Source organism: Ranitomeya variabilis, chromosome 5 (genome assembly GCF_051348905.1).
Source record: "Ranitomeya variabilis isolate aRanVar5 chromosome 5, aRanVar5.hap1, whole genome shotgun sequence".
In the NCBI taxonomy this organism is placed as follows: Eukaryota; Metazoa; Chordata; class Amphibia; order Anura; family Dendrobatidae; genus Ranitomeya; species Ranitomeya variabilis.
This window is the reverse complement of record NC_135236.1, coordinates 509,943,439-509,950,723: the sequence shown is the minus strand read 5'-3', so window position 1 is coordinate 509,950,723 and position 7,285 is coordinate 509,943,439.

The following is a 7,285-nucleotide window of genomic DNA, read 5'->3' as shown; positions in this document are numbered from 1 at the left end:
GCACCAGGCTCTATTTCCTAATCAAAATCGTTTGGGCTAATATTGGAGTGCAGGCACCAGGCTCTATTTTGTAATCACAATTGCTGTGGCTAATATTTTGCAGGTACCAGGCCCCATTTCCCAATCAAAATTCTTTGGGCAAATATTGTCATGCAGGTACAAGGCTCCATTTCCTAATCAAAATCTTTTGGGCTAATATTGTTGTGCAGGCACCAGGCCACCTTTCCTAATAAAAATATTACTGTGCTGGCACACTATCCCAGCAAATAAATACTAATTATTAATTTAGTTACAGATGACTGACAGGTCTGGGCCTAAGGTTGTGAAACAGCTGGTTAAAAGAGGGGAAGGGCACATTCAAGATGAGTGGGAAAAAGTGAGGCCATAGTGGAAAGGGCAATAGGCTTGGTGTTTGACGTGTACTTGGGTTAGGTGACAATGTCCCTGACAGCTCTACTGAACAAAATCTCATCTCGACAACTGACAACTTCTGTTACTGGACAGGCTACTCGACTCCCATTTTTTTGCAGCTGCACAGTGGTACACCTTGAAGATGAGGGCCAGAAAGGCCTGTGCTCCAGTGGATGGAGTGGCCTCTCCTAATCTTCCACCACCTTAACATCACACAAAGTACTATCCTCAGAGGTGGCACCCCAATAACCCTTGTTTCCCCTCACATCACAGCTCTCTAACCGGCCAACTGACTATGGGGGACCACAGATCGGAGAGTCTGCAAATATGTTCACACATTCTATTCCATGGGCATCAGAGGTCTGCTCCAAAGATTCACCGAATCCAGAGGAGGAATGCATTTGCACCAATGCCAACATTTTTTCCTGTTGAATCCAGGGACGGATGAAGTAGAGTATGTGCAGAATACAGACCCTCATCACCAGACGTTAACCCCTGGGGTGGAGGTGATCCTTATGAGACTTAGATATCTTAGGTGTGCGTGGATTTTACTGTGCTGTCAGGGCAGGATGATGAGGAGGGTGACTCTCAAGATGAGGAGTTGGAGAGCAAGGACAGAGAGGATGACGATGAAGCTGTAGATCTCTCTTGGTGTGAACCCAGAGGCTTACAGATGAATAGCGCAGCAGAGGAGGTGGAGGAAGAGGAAGACGAGGAGGTTACGTTGTGGCTTGCCGCATAGACACACAGTGGTACAACCACAACAAGCACTGCATCCTCAGCCACAACTCTGGCTATGGTCAGTAGCAGTTGTGAGTCTGTAGTTCACAAGATGACCCAACTCACGTTATCTGGCAACTTTAAAAAAAAAAGACTCAGTAGAGGCAAAAATTTTAATAATTTGACTACATGCATGAACTGCCACATGCGCGATCAGCATGCTTTAGTCTGTGATCTCACGAAGTGAACATACATACTAGGGGGCCTTGCCAACAACCTGCTGTCCCAGCAACCGCATCTGCTGCTTCTTCCTCCACCATCAACCTGGCAAATGATCTCACACAGGTCGCCTTAGAGCCTACACTTGTTTCCCCCCTACTGTCAGGCTGAGTGAGAGCCCGTCAGCTATTACTGAAGTGGAGATGCCTGTTGTTTTTGTTTCACCGAGCACACCAAATCTTTCTCAATCCACCATAACATCTCCACCTGCACTGCTCTCACAGTTTTGATCCTGGTCTGACTGCTGCTGTGCCATTATCAAATTTCTACTGTGAGTGAATTGATCATCAGTCAACTACCTGTGTTAATATGCCAAGCAACCACCCCCTCCATGGATTGGCAGGTTGTGAGTGGTTGCCTCATCGGCTTTTTTGGACCTGTGTTAAGTGTGTCCACTGCATCCTGTTAGTGCATTTGTCTGGAGGCCTGGGCAGGTAAACATCTCTGCTCTGCTTATATTTTTCTCTGTGTTTTGTAGGATTTTTAAGTCCTTTTTTTTTGCTGCTTAGGAATACTCCCACCAAAGCAGGCTTACACCGGTCCCTCACTTACCTCATATTAATCGAAACATAAATTGACCCTTGGATGACTGCTGCTGTGCCATTATCAAATTTCAACTGTGGGTGAATTGATTACCAGTCAAATACCTGCGTTATTATCCTTAATTTTTTCTACCAATAGTAGTCTATGAAACTGATGTTTGTGGCACTTGAGTGTGGCTTAACAAAAATCCAGTTTGAGCTGTTGCATGAGACATCATGGCTCTTAGCAAAGCAGGCTTACACCGGTCCCTCACCTACCACATCTTAATTTAAATTTAAATTAAAACTATAAATGCTGGCCCAGTCCCTGATACATCATACATGGCCCATGGCTTAATACTACTGCTGCTGTGTCATTATCAAATTTCTACTGTGGTTCAAATGATGCCACTTTTCCTGTTTTCTGCCCCTAATTTTTGGAAATGTTTGAACTAAAAGAGTTGGGTCTCCTTTATATGTGTTGTCTGAATTTGGCAGGTGCCTCAGAGCACCAGGCCTACACCTGTTACTCATCCACCTGTTACTGATCAATGTTTCAGTTAGAAATTCTGGTCAAAGCCCTGTCTCATGCATCCAATTATACTATTTGTATAATTAGTAAAAAAGGAGATGATATGAAGTGGTAGACGGGATAGTTATACAATGGTCCCACACTGAGAAAATCTCCTTTCACATTATCTCAACATGGGACAAATATATAATTATCCCATCTATCCTCTCTCATCATCTCCTTTTTCCCCCCCACCTTGTTTGGACTTTTTATCCACCAGGAGACCAACCCCCTCTCCTTCCCAAAGGCACGTATGCACTTATTTACAGGCACTTTAAATCAAAGCACCTTCTATCAGGTTTCTTGTTCATATTGTCCATTCCTTCATCACACATTAGCACCACACACAGGCCTTCCCCTAACCTCCCTCCTTCTTCTCCCGTACATTTGCACTTGGCAACTCTGCCCTCACCCGGTCTTCTCCACCCTTGTCCGGTCCCCCTTGCTCTAGTTTCGAAGCCTCCACTGACTTACAGAGGTTCTCTAGTCCAGAAGTTCCTTTTGCCTGACGGATGTTTTTCACTGGCCTATCGGGGCCCAATACACCATGCTCACAGGATACTTATACACTCTGCGTTACCCCCATTGAAGAAGCCTCTGGAAGAAGCAATAAGTGAAACAACACCCGTCTGGTGTAAGGGGAACACCACACACCATCCTGACTGCAGTACCATCTGTGTGGAGGTAAACAATTACTCTATGCCTTTTCAACAAAATATAAATCACTGAGAGAATTGTCCCTTAAATGTGATCTTCTTTAAGTGATGGTAGGTTTATCCCTTGCATAATTCTTCAGAATGGGTTCTGTGGACATGACCTACCAAAATGTACCAAGAGCTTCTCTCATGGGATTGCAATTGTTGTTATACTGCGTGATGAAACTTACCTCACAGTCGATAGAGGACACTTGTTTAGAATTAATAAGATCCTTTCTGGGTGTATTATTCGCCCTCCTAAAATCCTTTCTGATTGTCCATCGACTGTATCCCTTTCTCGGAATCTTGTAGAGAACTCTTGTAACTGTTGCAAAAACAATTCCTATGAATTCTTAGGAACTATCCAGTAGGTATACTCTGAATTAGCTATTGGGGATGTGAGGATTGTGCATACAACAAGGGATTAAATGCTGTTTTCTTACAAAAGGTCTTAGTTTGTAGCAGATTATTCTTGTCTTTATAGTTAGAAAGATCAAGAAAATCTACACTAACCTGACTGGAAGAACTGGTCAGTCAGATATTAAGAACATTGTCATTCAGATCTTGAATAAAGGTTCGTACCAGGAACAAATTGGCACATGAGGGGGCAAAGGTGGTTCCCTGGAGCTGCAGGTAGAAGGGCCTTTTAAAAATTAATTGGAACCAAGCACTTTTTGTGTTTTGAGGCACTACTGTAGCATGATATATGCCATATAAAATTTAACTGCTAAAAAAATTTGCAGTATTACAATGAAAAGGAAAATTTTCCCATTTCAAATGGACATCTTAGACTGCAGTATCAAAATAGCAATGCTATTTGTAACTAAAAAATATTTTTTTTTGTTTTGGAGGCACAACTGTAGCACAATAAATGATGTATAAAATTTCACTGCTGAAAAAAATTGCAGTATTTTATTGACAGGAAAATTTGATGACTTCAGATGAACGTCTTAGAATGCAGGATCAATATAGCGATGCTGTTTGTAACCAAACACGGTTTTTTTCTGTTTCAAGGCACAACTGCAGCATAATAAATGCTTTATAATATTGCACTGCTGAAAAAATTGCAGTACTACAATTGCAGGAAAATTTGCCCACTTCAGATGAATGTCTTAGACGGCAGTATTTATACAGTGATACTATTTGCAACCAAACAATGTTTTATTTTACTTTGGAGGCACAACTGGAACACAATAAATGGTGTATACAATTTTGCTGCTAAAAAATTGCAGTATTACAAAGCTATCAAAATTTGCCCACTTCAGATGGACGTCTAAGACTGCAGTATGAATATAGCGATGCTATTTCTAACCAAATAATTAGTTTTTTTGCGTTTTGAGGCACAACTGCAGCACAATAAATGCCGTATAAATTTAACTGCTGAAAAAATTACAGTATTACTATTGCAGGAAAATTTGCACACCTCAGATGGACTGGTTACACTGCAGGAGCAATATAGAGATTCTATTGAGATCCAACCAAGTCTTTCTGTATGCTTTTGATGCACAACTCAGGCAGTAAAAAGGGTGTATAATATTTCCCTGCTCAGAACAATTTGCAGGATTAAGAGCATAAATAATATTATTAGCCCTATCCTGTCCTAGACAATCTTGTCAGCACAATCTCTCCCTAAGTGCTGCTAAAGGCCCCGTCACACTTAGCGACGCTGCAGCGATACAGACAACGATGCCGATCGCTGCAGCGTCGCTGTTTAGTCGCTGTGTGGTCGCTGGGGAGCTGTCACACAGACCGCTCTCCAGCGACCAACGATGCTGAGGTCCCCAGGTAACCAGGGTAAACATCGGGTTGCTAAGCGCAGGGCCGCGCTTAGTAACCCGATGTTTACCCTGGTTACCAGTGTAAAATGTAAAAAAAACAAACAGTACATACTCACCTTCGCGTCCCCCGGCGTCCGCTTCCCTGCACTGACTGAGCGCCGGCCGTAACAGCAGAGCGGTGACGTCACCGCTGTGCTGTGCTTTCACTTTATGGCCGGCATTCAGTCAGTGCGGGAAGCAGACGGCAAGGGACCTGACGGACACCGGAATGTGAGTATGTAGTGTTTGTTTTTTTTTACATTTACGATGGTAACCATCTTGGAACTCTGCCATGCAGGTCATTTTTGCCCAGTCTCTTTCTTATGGTGGATTTATGAGCACTGACTTTAACTGAGGCAAGTGAAACATGCAGTTAGTTGGATGTTGTTGTTGATTTTTTTTCTGACCTCTTGGTCCCACACTGGTAACTCCCCTTTTATGTAAAATAAGCTCTGGAGGCCAAGTTATCTTCCAGGCACCATAGTCCCTAAAGCCTGGAATAGGTCATTTATATAAAGTGATAAAAGATGATTTCTCAACCACAAGGCATCTGATGTGAAACCTACTGGTAGGACTTTTTTCAGCATTCTATAACCTGAATGACCATATTCATTTGTTTGGTTAGGTCAAATATGGTGATAGATTCCCTTCAAGGGCAGCTTCAAAGCTTTTCTGTAATATAAAAAAAACACTTAAAAAAGGCTGTTTCACAGATTGTTATTGTATATTTATGTGCGGAAAACGTAGGAAACAAAAAACACAATATTTATGCAATATGTGAACATGGCCTTGCAGACATCAAAAAGCCAGATGTCATATAGTGAAACTTATGTAAAAATTAGAAAGTTATAGTTGCTAATATTCTGAATAAATGAACAAAAAATAAATCCATAGATCCCAACTAGAGATGAGTAGTGTTGAGCGATACCGTCCGATACTTGAAAGTATCGGTATCGGAAAGTATCGGCCGATACCGGCAAAGTATCTGATCTAATCCGATACCGATACCCGATACCAATACAAGTCAATGGGACTCAAGTATTGGAAGGTATCCCTGAGGGATCCCAGTGTCTGAAGGAGAGGAAACTCTCCTTCAGGCCCTGGGAACCATATTAATGTGTAAAATAAAGAATTAAAATAAAAAATATTGATATACTCACCTCTCCGACGCAGCCTGGACATCACCGCTGTTAACCGGCAGCCTGCTTTGTTTAAAATGAGCGCGTTCAGTACCTTCCATGACGTCACGGCTTCTGATTGGTCGCCTAGAAGGGAATTTAGGACCTGAGGGATGACGTCGCGGCTTGTGATTGGTCGCGTGGCGGTCACATGAGCGGCACGCGACCAATCAGAAGCCGTGACGTCATGGAAGGTACTGAACGCGCTCATTTTAAACAAAGCAGGCTGCCGGTTAACAGCGGTGATGTCCAGGCTGCGTCGGAGAGGTGAGTATATCAATATTTTTTATTTTAATTCTTTATTTTACACATTAATATGGTCCCGATACCGATTCCCGATACAACAAAAGTATCGGATCTCGGTATCGGAATTCCGATATGGCAAGTATCGGCCGATACCCGATACTTGCGGTATCGGAATGCTCAACACTAGAGATGAGCATAACACACAAATGAAGCTCTGAGGATGTCGGAAGGGAAGAGATTCCCTGGCCTACCATCCAGCCACCTGGTACCACTGACCTGGACGCTGGACCGTATTCCCGTGAATCAATTCACTCATCTCTAGTCCTAGCCATAGGTACAGTGGGACAGTCCCAAATTTAGATACCACCCTGCAGTCTCAGGTATCTGCTCAATGTCCCTCACTGCCACCACCCTCTCTGACATCTCCTCCTGCTAGGGTGGAAAGAAATGATAAATGGATGTGGCTTGGAGTATGGCTATGGGCATCATCAACATCTGTGATGTGCTATGGAATGCCCCTGCCTGGGCCTAGGGGTACTCGGTACTGGGTCTGGTGGTCATTAAAGGGGTGGTCATGGTGGCAGTGACCCAGTCCGTGGCCCTGGGCTTCCAAATTAAAGGGAAGGTCTTTAAAGGGGTTATTAGAAATAAGGATGTTCATGATGCCACCTGTGGTATTCGGTCAGGGGTGACCGACGCTACTTAAAGGGGTCCGCTGGGTTGTTGTTGTGGCAGCAGGGATAGTATGGCTTCCCACAGGTGAGGCTTGGTCCCCAGGGCTCCCTGTGTATTTGGCAGGGATAGTGTGGTGTCAAAAATAATCAGAGGACACAAGGTTGCAATCTCT